The sequence below is a fragment of the Sus scrofa genome, chromosome 6 (assembly GCF_000003025.6).
Source record: "Sus scrofa isolate TJ Tabasco breed Duroc chromosome 6, Sscrofa11.1, whole genome shotgun sequence".
NCBI lineage: Eukaryota > Metazoa > Chordata > Mammalia > Artiodactyla > Suidae > Sus > Sus scrofa.
In genome coordinates this window covers 57,201,373-57,217,787 of record NC_010448.4, presented here as the reverse complement: position 1 = coordinate 57,217,787, position 16,415 = coordinate 57,201,373, and the positions used below count along the sequence as shown (strand labels likewise).

The following is a 16,415-nucleotide window of genomic DNA, read 5'->3' as shown; positions in this document are numbered from 1 at the left end:
ATGAGAACTAAGCCTCAGATGACAAGGTTTTCATTAGCGTGACACTGCTTGATGTGTGTCTCTGCGCATGTCTTGGGAGAGGCCAGTCACGTCTTTGTTTTTTTGTCTTTTTTTGGCCATCTTGTGGCAGGTGGAATTCCTCGGCCTGGGATCAGATCCGAGCCACAATTTTGACCTGTGTCACCGCTGCCGCAATGCCAGATCCTTAAACCGCTGTGTGGGACCAGGGATTAAACCTGTGTCCCAGCGCTCCAGAGAGGCTGCCCCATCCTGTTGCTCTACAGTGGAAGCTATTACATGGTGCCTTTTAAAAGGATTATTGAAGGAGTTCCTTTCGTGGGTCAGTGGTTAACAAACCCCACTAGGATCCATGAGGATGTCCATTCAATCCCTGGCCTCGCTCAGTGGGTTAAGGATCTGGTGTTGCTGTAGCTGTGGTGTAGGCTGGCAGCTGTAACTCTGATTCAACCCTTAGGCTGGGAACCTCCATATGCCGCAGGTGCACCATGAACATTGGGGTTCATGAATCTTTGCTGGTATGAATCTTTTTTTTTTTTTTTTGTCTTTTTGCCATTTCTTGGGCCACTCCCATGGCATATGGAGGTTCCCAGGCTAAGGGTCTAATCGGAGCTGTAGCCGCCAGCCTACACCACAACCACAGCAACGCAGGATCCGAGCCGCGTCTGCAACCTACACCACAGCTCACGGCAACACCGGATCCTTAACCCACTGAGCAAGGCCAGGAATCGAACCCCCGCAACCTCATGGTTCCTAGTCAGTTCATTAACCACTGAGCCACGACGGGAACTCCATGGCATGAATCTTTTCAAATTAGTGTTTTTGTGTTTTTTTGGATATATATGCCCAGGAGTAGAATGATTGGATCATATGGCAGTTCTATTTTTTTTGTCTTTTTGCCAAATAGTTCTATTTTTAATTTTTTGAGAAACTTCCATACTGTTTTCCATAGTGTCTATACCAATATACATTCCCACCAAGGGTGTAAGAAGGTCCCCTTTTATTCACATTGTCACCAACATTTTATTATTATTATTATTATTTTTCTTTTTATGGCCACACCTGTGGCATATGGAAGTTCCTGGGTTAGGGGTTGAATCAGAGCTGCAGTTGCTGGCCTACACCACAGCCACGGATCCAAGCCACATATGTGACCTACACCCCAGCTGTTGGCAATGCTGGATCCTTAACACACTGAGTGAGGCCGGGGATCAAACCCACATCCTCACTGACACTAGGTCTGGTTCTTAACCCGCTGAGCCACAGTGGGAACATAGACAGCCTTTCATATGTGTTTTTTTGTGTTTTTTTTTTTGTTTTTTTGTTTTTTTTTTTTTTTTTTTTGTCTTTTGCCTTTTCTAGGGCCACTCCTGCGGCATATGGAGGTTCCCAGTCTAGGGGTTGAATCGGAGCTGTAGCCGCTGGCCGACACCAGAGCAACAGCAACTTAGGATCCAAGCTGCGTCTACAACCTACACCACAGCTTGAGGCAACGCCAGATCCCCAACCCACTTGGCAAGGGCAGGGATCGAACCTGCAACCTCATGGTTCCTAGTCGGATTCATTAACCACTGCGCCACAACGGGAACTCCTTCACCTGTGTTCTTTTTGTCGATCGCCATTCTGACCAGTGTGTTCTTTGACATTTAAAGTAGCACTCCACAGAGCTCCCATGGTGGCTCAGCAGTTAAGGGTCCAGCATTGCTGCCACTGCAGCATAGGTTACAGCTCTGGTTTGGTTTCAGTCCTTGGTCCAGGAACTTGCATATCCCATAACAACAATAAAAGTAAGAAAATAAATAAAGTAGCGCTCAACATGTCATGGATATGAGGACAGGGACAGTACTGGGGGGAGGGTGCATTATTCACCCTGCCGCCCCCGTAACGTCACCTGCAAATGGAGGAGCTCCCTGGCGGCACAGTGGGTTAAGGATTTGATGTCACTGCTGTGGCTTGTTGGAGCTGTGGTATGGGTTCCATTGCTGGCCCAGCAACTTCCATGTGCCGTGGGTGCAGCCCAAAAAATTGATTAATTAAAAGAAAACAAAGAAAATGGGAGACATTGTTTTATCTTTTCTTCTCTTTGTCTTTATTTTTTCTCTTTTCCCTAATTTTATTGGCTAGAACTTCTAATACAGTGTTAATAACAGTGATGAGAGTGGACATTGTTTCCTTGTTCCAGCTCTTTGGGGAAAAGCATCCAGTCTTTCACTGCTATGCATGATGTGTGTTGTAAGGTTTTGTTTTGTTTTGTTTAACAGGTGTTCTTTATTGAGTTGAGTGAGGTTTCCTGACTTCGTAGTTTTGTGCAGTGTTATCATATGTGGTGGCTGAATTTTGTGAAATGCTCCGTCTGCATCAGTGGACAGGACCCTCTGCTTTTTCTTCTTCAGCTTAACTGTGGATTACATTGATTGGGATTTACAAAGATACACTTATATCTTTCAAATACCTTCCACTGGTTCATGGTTCTTTCTGAGGTTGATTTCTTTCTCTTTTTCTCCCCCCATGGTGTTTGTTAATTGTTTATCCACAAGAGAAACTTAGCCCAGGAATTCACAATTCATAGTTTCATAGCTCAGGATCACAGGTAAATGAGAAACCGCCATGGACCTCAACCCAGAGAAATTCTTTCCTTTCCAGATTCACTGCATCCTGAACGATACCAGCCTTCCTCATCTCCTCAAAAATCTTTTTTTTTTTTTTTTGTCTTTTTTGCCATTTCTTGGGCCGCTTCCGCGGCATATGGAGGTTCCCAGGCTAGGGGTTGAATTGGAGCTGTAGCCACCGGCCTACGCCAGAGCCACAGCAACGCGGGATCCGAGCCGCGTCTGCAACCTACACCACAGCTCATGGCAACGCCAGATCCTTAACCCACTGAGCAAGGGCAGGGATCGAACCCACAATCTCATGGTTCCTAGTCGGATTCGTTGACTACTGTGCCACGACAGGAACTCCACCTCAAAATCTTTTATGGAATCATAATTTCTGGAGAAATTTGCATGTGTCTTCATTCTTGGTTCAGCCACAGCAAACTTATATAAAGTTGCAACTCCCAGGACAATGACTGCGTGAAATCACCTAGAATTTTTGCTTCTTTTTTTCGAATACCTTTGTCTAGTTTTGTATTGTTGTAATCCTGGCCTCATAAATTGATTTGGGAAGTATGGTGAAATTTCGTTAAAAAATATGTGTAGAATTACTGTTAATTCTTCATATACTTGATAGAATTGTCTTATATCACTCTTGTGGCTTTTTTTTTAGGGCCACACTTGCAGCATATGGAAGTTCTCAGGCTAGGGGTCGAACTGGAGCTGCAGGTACCGGCCTACACCACAGACACAGCCACAGCCACACCAGATGTGAGCTGCATCTGCAACCTACACCACAGCTTATGGCAACCCCAGATCCTTCACCCACTGAGCAAGGCCAGCGATCGAACTAGAATCCTTGTGCATACTAGTTGGGAAATCCTCTTGTGACATTTTGTAATTAACATTTGTTAATTAGAGCACTCGATGTCGAATGCTGAGCAACAGGTCAACAAAGGACGGCAAGGGAAAGTGAAATAGAAATATTTATTGCTGGTAGATCCTGGAGGAGCTACCAGCCGCCTGGAGGGCCTGTGTAAGAATTCAAGCCCGGGTGCAGGCGGAGAGCAGGGGGCTTGACCTGAGGCAGTTACCTTCGTTAGAGTCCATGGATGGAGTGGTTTGGGTTCTTGGGTTTAGGCTGGATGTGTCAGTTCAAACCAAAAAGAACAGGAACTGGTAAGCTTCATTTTTGGAAGAGTGTCTCATCTGAAGAAGAACCAGGGGAAAGCCTTGGATGGCAGGGGTGAATGGTTATCACGTGGGCAGTTTGGGGAGTCCTATCAGGAACTTAATTTCACTGTCACTCTGTGGGCTGTTGTATAGGACACTTTTTTTTTTTTTTGAGATACATTTATTTTATTTTTTCCATTTTTTTTTATTACTCAAATGAATTTATCACATCTGTAGTTGTATAATGATCATCACAATCCAATTTCACAGGATTTCCATCCCACAGCCCAGGCGCATCTCCCCACCCCCCAAACTGTCTCCTCCGGAGACCATAAGGTTTTCAGTATCTGTGAGTCAGCATCTGTTCTGCAAAGAAGTTCCGTCTGTCCTTTCTTCAGATTCCACACGTCAGTGAAAGCATTTGATGTTGGTGTCTCATTGTCTGGCTAACTTCACTTAGCATGATAGTTTCTAGGTCCATCCATGTTGCAAATGCATAGGACATTTTGTCAAGAGAAAGGTTAGAATCAGATCAAGATCCCTGCCAGCCAATTGCCTACACCAAATATATGCTTCTTTTTTTTCTTTTCTCTTTTTAGGGCTGCACCTTGCAACACATGGAAGTTCCCAGGCGAGGGGTCGAATCAGAGCCATAGCTGCCAGCCTACACTACAGCTCATGGCAATGCTGGAGTTAAGACCCACTGAGTGAGGCCAGGGATCGAACCCTTGACCTCATGGATTCAAGTCGGGTTTGTTACCACTGAGCCACAACGGGATCTTCTAGGCCAAATATATGCTGAAACCATCACACTATGGAGTCGTTTAACCAGCTTCTCATGGTCACCTTTGTTCTGGGAGATTTCTTGTTTGGGTGGTGGGGACTTTGAGATTACACATTTGAAAAAAAACCAAACAACTAACCAAATTTGGTCTGTGATTCAAAGTATTTCCTCAAATGATTTGTTCATAAATCTGAATATTTGCAGGTTATTTGTTTACCTGAAAATATTGTAATTAAGTTATTTCCCTATATAATAATCATAGTTCAATGAATTGGCATTTCTCTGTGGTTGAAAGCTTTTTCATGTAGGGATATAAGAAAACATACTTTGTAGCAGATGTTATCTGACAAATATTTCCATAAATATATTCAGGGTTGAAATGAAGTTTTTGCTTAATTGATGATCTAATTTTAATTTCTTTAGGGTTCCTCTTCAAGAGAATATACCTCCCCATTAAATGACCTGAACATATTGTAAAATTAATTATTCTTTAGATAAAAATAAATCTGAATTTCTTCTGAATATTATACACTTTACAGGCTTTCTTATCCAGGCATAACAATGTTCAGAAACAGAATCAAAACTAAAATCTGTTACAATTTTAAAAGAAAAGTAAATGTTCTAGTTATAGTTGCATCATATTTAGTTGTGTTTGACTTAGGTATGCTGTGCCATAAACAAGTTTTTCTCAGAGATATGTGAAGGTAATTATTAAATGTAGACTAGAATAAGTACTTTAAAGACTAATTCATTCTTGGGAGGTCCCTTTGTGGCTCAGTGGTTAACGAACCCGACTAGGATCCATGAGGATGCGGGTTCGATCCCTGGCCTGCTCAGTGGGTTGGGGATCCGGCGTTGCCTTGAGCTGTCATGTAGGTCACAGACTCGGTTCAGATCCTGCGTTGCTGTGGCTGTGGTGTAGGCCAGCAGCTGTAGCTCCAGTTCGATCCCTAGCTTGGGAACCTCCATATGCTGCTGGTATGGCCCTAAACAGCAAAAAAAAGAAAGAATGCATTCTTGTGAAAGGAATAAAATATTTCTCTGTTTTGCTTTTTATTTGTATGAGATGATGGGTGCTAGTTTACTGTGGTAATCATTTCAGAAGATGTGTAAGTTAGACAAATGCAGTACACCCTAAGAAATACAATGCTATAGCTCAAGTATTACTCTATGAAACTCGGGGAGAAAGGTAGTTTTAAGAGCTAAAAACAAGCAAAAACAAATTTGAAAATTTACCCACAAAAGAAAAAAGAAGAATACAATTTAAAAATTGTATTTTTTTTTTCTCTTTTTCGGCGAAACCCGCATATGTAAGTTCCCCGGGCCAGAGGTCTATGGGAGCTGAGGCAGTGCTGGAGCCTCGGCAACACCAGATCCGAGCTGCATCTGTGACCTGTGCTGCAGCTACCTGGATCCTTAACCTCGCTGAGCCGCAAAGGGAACTCTGGTGTATTGCTCTTTTGATAGTAAGGGTTAGTGACCTAAATCATCCCTTGCCTTAGTCCTCTAGTCTCTGGTCTCAGATCCTAGGTCTTGTCTCTGATTTCTCTGGAAATGAGCAGCCTCCTGAGTTTGGCTTCCCCACTGAATAAATAAATAACAGAAACAGAACGTCTCTTCTTTAGAGTTTCACTATGAAGCACTATGCAGAGAGAGTTTTGTAATTCTCATTGTGATTTGTAATATATAAACAAGTTCAGGAGTTCCTGTCGTGGCGCAGTGGTTAACGAATCCGACTAGGAACCATGAGGTTGCCGGTTCGATCCCTGCCCTTGCTTCGATCCCTGCCCTTGCTCAGTGGGTCAAGGATCCGGCGTTGCCGTGAGCTGTGGTGTAGGTTGCAGACGCGACTGGGATCCTGCGTTGCTGTGGCTCTGGCGTAGGCCGGCGGCTGCAGCTCGGATGCAGCTCCGATTGGACCCCTAACCTGGGAACCTCCATATGTCGCGGGAGCGGCCTTGGAAAAGGCAAAAAGACAAAAAGAAAAAAAAATGTGTATATATATAAGTTCTTACATATTAAGAACTACTGCTTAATTTTTTTTTTTTTCCTTTTAGGGCCGCACCTCTGGCATATGGAAATTCCCAGGCTAGGGGTCGAATTGGAGTTGTAGCTTCTGGTCTATGCCACAATCACAGCAACGCCAGATCCGAGCTGCGTCTGCAATCTACCCACAGATGGTGGCAACGTTGGATCCTTAAACCGCTGTGTGAAATCCGGGATGGAATCGACGTGTATACTAGCTGGGTTCTTAACCCGCAGAGCTACAGTGAGAATTCTACTCCTGCTTTAATTCTTTTTTTTTTTTTTTTTTTTTTTTTGCTTTTTAGGGCCGCATTCGCGGCACATGGAGGTTGATGGAAACAGAGCTACAGCTGCCAGCCTGTGACAGAGCCATAGCAACTCTGGATCTGAGCCGCATCTGCGACCACAGCTCACTGCAATGCTGGATCTTTGACTTACTGCGCAAGGCCAGGGAAAGAACCCCCAACTTCATGGCTCCTAGTGGAATACGTTTCTGCTGCGCCACGATGGGAACTCCCTGCTTAAATTAATTAATTAATTAATTTTTATTTGTATTTTGTCTTTTTAGGGCCTCATCCTCGGCATATGGAGGTTCCCAGGCTAGGGGTCTAACCAGAGCTGTTGCCGCTGGCCTACGCCACAGCCACAGCACCACCAGGCCCGAGCCCTGTCTGCGACCTACACCACAGGTCATGGCAACGCTAGATCCTTAAACCACTGAGCAAGGCCAGGGATCGAACCCGCCACCTCATACTTCCTAGTCGGATTCGTTTCCACTGCGCCACGAGGGACCTCGCTTAAATTAATTCTAATTGCAGGAAATGTACCTGGCTGCAGTCACGAACCCCTACCTACTATTTGGAGACCTAAGTTTCCAGAACTCTGAGTTGCTTCAGCCTCATTAGCGTGACGTTAAAGCAACCTGTTGACAAACGAAAACCCATTTGTAAGTTGTTGAGAGGAGACATCTCAGTTTTTGACAAAAGTGGCCTCCGTGTTCCCTGCCGCGCCCTCCCGCCCTTCCCGCGCCCGCCTGGCTTCGCGCCCCGCCCCTCGCACTAGCGCCCCGCCCAGGCCCCGCCCACGGACGTCTCGTCCCGCCCCCGCCCCGCCCCGCTGGGCGACCAGAGAAGGAAAGCGTGGCGGCGAGGTCGCCCTGCAGAGGTAAATTTGTTTTTTCTGGTCAAGATCTGTGTTTCGCAGTCTCCCTTACGCCAACCTCCGGGCACTCCAGGAATGCCAACACCTAGCCCTCCGCCCCAGGTGGATCCAGCCGTTGCTGTTACCGGCGGGCGCCTATTCCTTCGGGTTTGAAATCGCTGAGACTGGTCCCTGCGGGAGCTTTTCGGCCTTCATTCCACGTAGACACGGCCTTTGGCTCCGTTTTCCTGCTTTAAACCCTTCCCTGAGTCCCGCCCCGAATCCTTGTAAAGTCCTCTTCCGGGAGTTGGGTCCGCGCCCCCACCTCGCCCCCGCCCCTGGAGGCAGCGCCGGCCGCCCGGCTCCCAGAGAGGCCGCGTCCTCGCCCTGGTCCTGGGATTCGGGAGCCCCCCCTCTCCGGAGACACCCGCCCTGCAGCCCCTCTGTCCTCGCGGCCCCTCCGGCGGGTCCTTCCGGACTCCCTTAGTGACTAGAAGAGCAGGGTTAGAGAACAGACTGGAAGTATAGCCACTTGGAGGTGCCAGAGCGTGAATCAAACGGGATGGTAACAGAGGTGAAAGGGCTGTAACCTGGGTATCAGAGAGGAAGCCGAGACAGGGAATAAGGATGCAGAAATATACGGATATTTAGGACAATTCGAAATGTTGCCAGGGGAGGGGGGAAGAGCAACAAGAGGGGAAACAAGTTGCAGAGTGAGGCGGGACAGGTGTGAGGGCAGTAGGGGAGAGGACAGGAGTTCCTGGTGTGGCTCAGTGGTAACCCGACTAGTACCCATGAGGGTGCGGGTTTGATCCCTGGCCTGTAAGGATCCAGCAATTGACATGAGCTGTGGTGTCGGTTGCAGACCCTGCTTGGATCTGGCGTTGCTGTGGTGTAGGCCAGATGCTGTAGCTCGGATTCAATCCCTAGCCTGGGAACTTCCATATGCCGCAGATGTGACCCTAAAAAAAAAAGAAAGAAAGAAAGAAAGAAATAGGGGAAAGAACAAACAGCAGGAGAGTAGAGGGGAACAAAATGATGGAGGCAGAGAAAGAAGCACGCAGATAGAAAAATCTAATTGAAAGTAAACATGTAGGAGTTCCTGCTGTGGTGTTGGTGTGTGGCAGTTCTTTTTGGAGAGAGTGTGCAGGTGTATTTAGAATTTTTGGAGTTCACTTTATGGCTCAGCGGGTTAAGAACCCAACAGAGTGTCTTTGAGGATGCAGGTTCGATCTCTGGCCTCGATCTGTGGGTTAAGGATCCAGCAGCTCGGATCCAGTGTTGCTGTGACAGTGGGTAGGTCAGCGGCTGTGACTCTGATGCAGCCCCTAGCCCAGGAACTTCCATATGCTGCAAATGCAGCCCTAATAAGAAAAAATTTAAAAATAAAAAGAATTTTAAATGGGTCCCAGTCCTCTTAGAATGCGTAAGAAAAACAAATGCTAGAATGGAGGCGATAACATAGGCTCAGAGTAAAAATGACCAGAGATGTATTTCTCTGCATAAAGTTTGAATTTGAAGAGAGTTTCTGTCAGTCCCGGCCCTTAGACTTCCCCTGGCTCTTCTTTGTCCTCAGTACCAAATCCCAACTTCTGCCTGTGGCTACACAGCCCTGTGTCATCCTCAGGGCCCTGCCCATGTCTCCAGCCCCATCCTGGGAGCTGACCCTGTTCTCAGGGTTCGCTCTGCCCTGGCACACTCACCTTATCTCAGAGGTGTCTTCCCTTCTCTCCGTCAAGTTCACCAGGGTTAATTACCTCTCCATCAGTCACCCTCAGCAAAAATGCACTTCTCCACTGATTATTTTTTGTCTTTTTGTCTTTTGTAGGGCCGCACCTGCGGCATAGGGAGGTTCCCAGGCTAGGGGTCCAATCGGAGCTGTAGCTGCCGGCCTATGCCACAGCCACAGAAACACCAGATCCGAGCCACGTCTGCGATCTATACCACAGCTGACGGCAATGCCGGATCCTTAACCCACTGAGCGAGGCCAGGGATCGAACCCGAAACCTCATGGTTCCTAGTTGGATTCGTTTCCCCTGCGCCACGATGGGAAATCCCTCCACTGATTCTTTTTAGTCTTTCCTGTTTCACTTCCATTGAAGGACAAAGGGTTCGTCCTCTTCCCAGGGTGGCTGCAGCACCTCATCTGGGGCTGGTTTTGCGACTAGGATTGTCCACTGGGCTGAGTACTCCTTGTGGGAGACCAGGGCACCAGGGTAGGTATGGAGGATGATTCTCACACTTCTTCTAGATCCTTGCCCTCTAACTTTTCTTTTCCTTCTGTACTTAATTACTTAAGAGCATAAAGATGTAGGGAGGCCTAAGAAGTCCTGTACAAATGGCATCCCCCTGCAGTGTGCTGAAGTGTCCCCATGAGTCGTGTGCTGTGTCACTGCTCTGATGTAGCCCCAGGGGTTCCAGGCTGTGCACACCCAGGGACCAGTTCCTTCCTTGGACGGGAGCTTTGCCTTCCAGCCATTCATCTGCTCACAGTGAGGGATGGTGATTTCGCTGTGCTAAGGGAGGGCAGAAGTCTGGAACCTCGGGGAGGCGTGAAGGAGGCTCCCCTCAAAGAACTAGGGTGTCTTTTTATTACCTGTGCTTGGGGAGAACAGGAGACAAGAAACTTGAGAACCATCTGTCTTTGAGACTGAGCTCAAATGCCTTTGTAACTGGACTCCATAATGACCCCAGGTGCTGGTATGTTTTCCCAGGAGAGGCAGCTTCTTGATCTTTCCACTGAATGCCCAGTGTCCTCTGGGTGGCCGCTTCTGTGCTTTCCTGTTGGGATGGCTTAGCTGAGAGGTCCTTGTGCGTTTTGTCCCCGTTTGCCCATGAGCACATGGAGGAGACGTAGAAAAATGGAGGAGTGGAGGGGAGCCTGGAGGGGTCCGCAGGAGGGGTAGGGCAGCAAGTGTGGGCATCAGGGTGAGCAGATTGAATGTTGCGTGCACCTGGCTCTTATGGGATCAAGGGATGTTGGGACATATTGGAAAGGGATGTCTTTAATTCTGGCTGGGACACCTTGAGGTGGGTTTATGGGTTTTTATGGGCCTCACTGCATGAACAATTGCCATCGAATCCTAGTTCAGGTTCCCTGGGACGTACATACTGGGACTGGATTGCATGCATTGATCGCATTGGGTAAGTCATGGTCACGTGTAAGTGGGAATGAAGGCAGTGGATTTAGAAAGAAGTGTTTTCCTCCAGGGTTGTTAGAGATATGACCTGAGCTGTGCCCATAGGGTGCTCTGGGCTCTGGGTATAGGAGGATGGGTGACATGGTTGGTCCTGAGGCAATGCTTCTCTAGGGTGCCCCACAGAATCTTCTCTATAAGACTGTCTTTTGACAAAGGGAGAATCGTCATGCAACCCTTAAAGTAGTATAAGGAAAATCTCAGATTTTTGTGGATTACCTTTGGAATTTTTGAGCCTCTTGTTGTGCAAGTGAAGAGCGTTTCAGGTGCCCTTAGAAAGATGCAAAAGTGGGAGTTTGGAGCAAAAGAGAGGTTGTGGTCTGACTGTGGCATGCGCATCATTGGAGCCATTCGTCTTTACTTAGGTTTGGGAGATGACAGTGTTTGGGCTGGAGTTGCTGTAAATGAAAATATGGTACCTTGGGTCTAGTGGGTCCTTGGGAATCTTCGCCTGTGTTTTTTATGATAGTTATTACACAGGGTGTGTGTCTGCCAGGTAATCTCATCGTACAGCTATAGGTACAGCATTTGTATTCGTTGCTTCGGTAGAGCTCAAAAAGAAAAGGAATTTGGATGTTGTGTTGGATTTACCTCCTCTAGGTGGTGCTAACCCAGACTTCACGTTGGTTCGAAAAATTCATCTTCTTATACTTGTTTTATACCCCCTGACCAGAGATTTGCCTTCAAATAGTCTGGGTGGAGCCCAACATTAATAATATTTAAGGTGCCCCAGGGGATTCCAATCCGGATCCATCCTTGAGCAGCAAGGCTCTGCGTCCTCCCAATTCTGAGGGCTGGGATCTGGGCTGAGGGCGAGGGGGCTCTGCTCTGCAGGGCATTGTGGGGTCCAGCTGAGGTGCCCACGGCTGCAGTGTGCATGAGGGCCTCACCAGGAGGGGAGCGAGATGAGAAGAAAGTGTGGGGAAATCTCCCCTCTTGGTCTTTGTGGGAGTTTCCTGTCCTGAGTCCCTCCTGGGACCGTGGGCAGCAGAGGCCTGTCTCTTCCACATGGTGAGCTCTCCCCTGTGTGTGTAGTTGTGGCACCAGAAGGAGGCGTGTGGATCCTAAGCATTGAACAGCATGATTTTGACTTTTAAGATTGACTTCTAAAGAATCCTGTTGTCTAAGAGAGAAGATCTTAAGAGGAAGAAGAGGAAAGACAAGGAGTCAGGAATGGCTGTTTCTCAGGTAAAGTCATAGTCTCAGTTGATTCTCAGTCTGAATTTCCGGAGATGCCCTTCTTTGGACTTGCTAATCTTGTCTGACTCTGAAGTATCCTGCCTGACACTGACACCCTTACCTCCTCTTCCCTCAGGGACTGTCATGTCCCCTTAGATTCCATCTCCTCTGAGGTCCCACTGAAAATCAAATTGGTGGGGCTTTGCACCCATGGACTGGGGATGGGGTGTCTGTGCTATTGGGCTGCAAGCATTGCTTAAGGGGGTCATCTGGATGCACTGTCTGCCTCTCTGTAAATCCCTATTCCTGAAGTTAGATATTAATATGCATAATACTTGGTAAATTCTGGGAAACTGACCAGTAATGAGAAATTTGTTCTGATTTTTTTTTTATAATACACTAGAAGAGAAATCATTTCAGAAGCTTAATGATTGGAAGTGGAATGCAAAGTTCAGAAAGAGATAGCAGTATTAGAGGGTGTTTTATTCCATCATTTGTTTTAAGCTATGATATCAACAAACTTCTCTGATACTTGGAGATACTTGAAGTCACTTTCATCACCTCCATTCCTCAGGAGATGTTTTCCACTCTGTTGATTGCTACCTTTGAGACAGAAGTTTTTCCCTTTGATGCAGTAAGGGTCAAGCTTTATCCTTTTGCTGGTCCGCACCCAGTTTCCCAGCACCTTTTGTTCCTGAGACTGTCCTTTGTCGTGTAATCTTAGCACCCTTGTGAGTCCATTTTAGGTACATGCAAAGGATTATTTGTGAGCATTCTGTTCTGTTCCATTGCTTTATGTGTCTGTGTTCTTGCCCCTACCAACTCTCCTGACTACTTTGTATGTAGTGGGTTTTGGTATTTAAAAAGGTCCTCCTCTGAGTTCCCGTTGTGGCTCAGTGGCTAACAAATCCAACTAGGAACCATGAGGTTTCGGGTTCGATCCCTGCCCTTGCTTAGTGGGTTAAGGATCCGGCGTTGCCATGAGCTGGGGTGTAGGTTGCAGACATGGCTCGGATCCCACGTTGCTGTGGCTCTGGCGTAGGCCGGCAGCTACAGCTCCGATTTGACCCCTAGCCTGGGAACCTCCATATGCCGCGGAAGTGGCCCAAGAAATGGCAAAAAGACAAAAATAAATAAATAAATAAATAAATAATAAAAAGGTCCTTGTCCATCTTCCTTCTATTTCAAAAGTATTTTTTGTTATTTCGGGTCCTTTTCTAAGCGTGTTTTTTTAATCATATATATTTTTTTATTATAGCAAAGCATGTTTTTTGTTATTACCGCAAAAATTGCCATTGAAAGTTTGATGGTATTCCATTGTATCTATAGAACAGTTTTAGAACTGTGATCATTTCAAGAATATTAAGTCTTCCAGTGCATGAATACTGGATCTTTCTGTTTGTATCTCCTTAGATGTAACAAATTTTATAGTAAGCAATATACAAGCCTTCCATCTTCATTAATTTATTTCTAAATATCTGTCTCAGTGCTCTAGATATGTTTTTTTTTGTTTTTTGGGGTTTTTTGGTTGTTGTTTTTTTTGGGTTTTTTTTGGTCTTTTCTAGGGCCACTCCGGCAGCATATGGAGCTTCCAGGGCTAGGGGTCTAATCAGAGCTGTAGCTGCCGGCCTACACCGCAGCCACAGCAATGTGGGATCTCGAGCCATGTCTGCAACCTACACCACAGCTCATGGCAACGCCGGATCCTTAACCCGGCGGTTAAGGATTGAACCTGCAACCTCATGGTTCCTAGTCGGATTCATTAACCACCACGCCTCGACAGGAACTCCTAGATTTGTTTTTTTGTTTTGTTTATTTTTATGCCACACCTGCAGCATATGGAAGTTCCACAGCTACAGCAATGCTGAATCCTTAACCCAGTGAGCGAGGCCAGGGATCAAACCCACATTCTCGTGGTTACTAGTCGGGTTCATTATCGCTGAGCCATGATGGGAACTCCCAATCATTTGTGAGTTTTTTTCCTTTATTAATGTGCTGTGTCACATTAATAAATGTTTGTGCATTTAGCCATCCTTGCTTTAAAGAAATAAAATGTATTTGGTCATAATTTGAACAAATTTTAGTGTGCTGTTGAGTTTTGTTTTATAGAGTTTTGTTTTTGTTTTTTTTTGGTTTCTAGGGCTGCTCCTGCAGCATGTGGAGGTTCCCAGGCTAGGGATCAAATCAAAGCTACAGCTGCCAGCCTACGCCACAGCCACAGCAACATGTGATCCGAGCTGTTTCTGCAGCCTACACCACAGCTCGTGGCAATGCCGGATCCTTAACCCACTGAGTGAGGCCAGGGTTCGAACCCACAACCTCATGATTCCTAGTCGGATTCGTTTTCACTGTGCCATGACGGGAACTCCTCATAGAGTTTTTTAAAAGAATTTTGTATCAGGGAGTTCCTGTGGTGGCTCAGTGGTTAACGAACCCAACTAGTATCCATGAGAACGTGAGTTTGATCCTTGGTCTTGCTCAGTGGGTTAAGGACCTGGTGTTGCCCTGAGCTGTGGTGTAGATCACAGACTCGGCTCAGATCCTGTGTTGCTGTAGCTGTGGCATTGGCTGGCAGCTGTAGCTACGATTGGACCCCTAGCCTGGGGTCCTAAAAAGACCAAAAAAAAAAAAAAAAAAAAAAAAAAGAAAGAATAGAAAAAAATTTTGCATCAGTATGCATGGGGGTTGTTGGTTTTGTAGTTTTCTTCTTGTGTCTTTTTCTGACTTTGGTATCAAAGTCACACAGGATCCATAGACAGAGTTTGCCAGTGTTCCCTCTGAGACTCTTCAGAAGATTTTTAGCAGGATTTGAGGTAATTCTTCTGTAAATGTTTGGTAGCATTTGGTAGTGATGCTCTCTTGTCCTAGGTTTTCCCTTGTTTGGGGTTTTTGATTTTGGCTTGAATCTCCCAGTTATAACTAGGAGAGTTTTTTAATTTTCTAATGATTAGGCCTTACCAGGTTTGACATTTGTCTGAATTTACTTGTATCTTCTAGTTTATGTAACGTGTCAACATTATTGTTCGTGGTACTCCCTTATAAGCATTTAAAAAAAAAACACATTTTTTGTGACATCAGTTGCAATCTCTTGTATTTTTTTTCATATTTTCAAGTTTTCTTGAAGCTTGGTTGATTTACAATATTGTGATAATTTCTGCTGCACAGTAGTGTTTCACTAATACATATACTCACATGCATTCTTTTTCAGATCCCATGTAGATTATCACACAATATTGATTCAATTCTCCTATATGTTTTTAGCTATTTGAATCTTGTTTTTTCTTTTCCAGTCTAGCTATTAGTTTGTCCATTTAATGTTTTTAAAACACCAATTCTGGGAGTTCTCTTGTGGCATTATGGGCTAAGGATCTGGCATTATCACTGCAGTGGCTCAGGTTTAACCCCTGGCTCAGGAACTTCCACATGCCACGGGTATGTTTTTCTACATTCTATTTCATTTCTCTCTCATCTAATCTTTCTTCTCTCGCTCTTTCTACTAAATTTCTGTTCCCTTTTTTCTGTTTCTGCTTTCTCGTCGTGATAAATATATTTCTGATTTGTGTTCTCTCTTTTTTGTGGTAGGTATTTAGCAGTGTAGACTTCCTTTTTTTTTTTTTTGTCTTTTTGCCATATCTTGGGCCGCATCCACGGCATGTGGAGGTTCCCAGGCTAGGGGTCGAACCAGAGCTGTAGCCACTGGCCTATGCCAGAGCCACAGCAACGCGGGATCCAAGCCTACACCACAGCTCACGGCAACACCAGATCCTTAACCCACTGAGCTAGGCCAGGGATCGAACCCCCATCCTCATGTATCCTCCATGTCCTCATGGATCCTGGTCCAGTTTGTTACTGCTGAGCCAGATTGGCAACTCCTTCATATTATTCTCTATGATGGTTTATCACAGGATGTTGAATATGGTTCCCTGTGCCACACCGGAGGAACTTATAATTTATCTATCCTATATATACTAGTTTTTATCTGCTAATCTTAAAGTCTCAATCCTTCCTTTCCCCATACCTCTTCCCCCTTGGCAACCACAAGTCTGTTCTCTATGTCCATGAGTCTATTTCTGGTTCTTAGATAAGTTGATTTGTGTTACAGTTTAGAGTCCACATGTAAGTGATATACTATGGGAAGTGTCTTTCTTCTTCTGACTTGTTTTGCTTAGTGTGATAAGTGTAGGTCCATCCATGTTGCTGCAAATGGCATTATTTTATTCTTTTTTATGGCTGAGTAATATTCCATTGTATGTATGTACACCACATCTTCTTTATCCATTCATCTGTTTATGGGCATTTAGATTATTT

At 45.6% G+C, this 16,415-nt stretch overlaps 1 protein-coding gene across 3 annotated transcripts in view; it reads left to right on the top strand.

Moving 5' to 3' along the window:
- The window catches only part of LOC110261288 (zinc finger protein 836-like), an 89,439-nt gene that overhangs the window by 15,708 nt on the left and 57,316 nt on the right, over positions 1 to 16,415 (top strand). Inside the window, exon 1 of one of the 3 annotated variants that reach the window (XM_021097254.1) lies at positions 7,694 to 7,755. The exons of 1 other annotated variant lie outside the window; for it this stretch is intronic. The gene's annotated coding sequence lies outside the window, so the exon portion shown is untranslated. Of the gene's footprint in view, positions 1 to 7,693; positions 7,756 to 12,026; positions 12,117 to 16,415 lie in introns of those variants that run through there. One more of the 3 variants, XM_021097255.1, reaches the window with a different exon arrangement.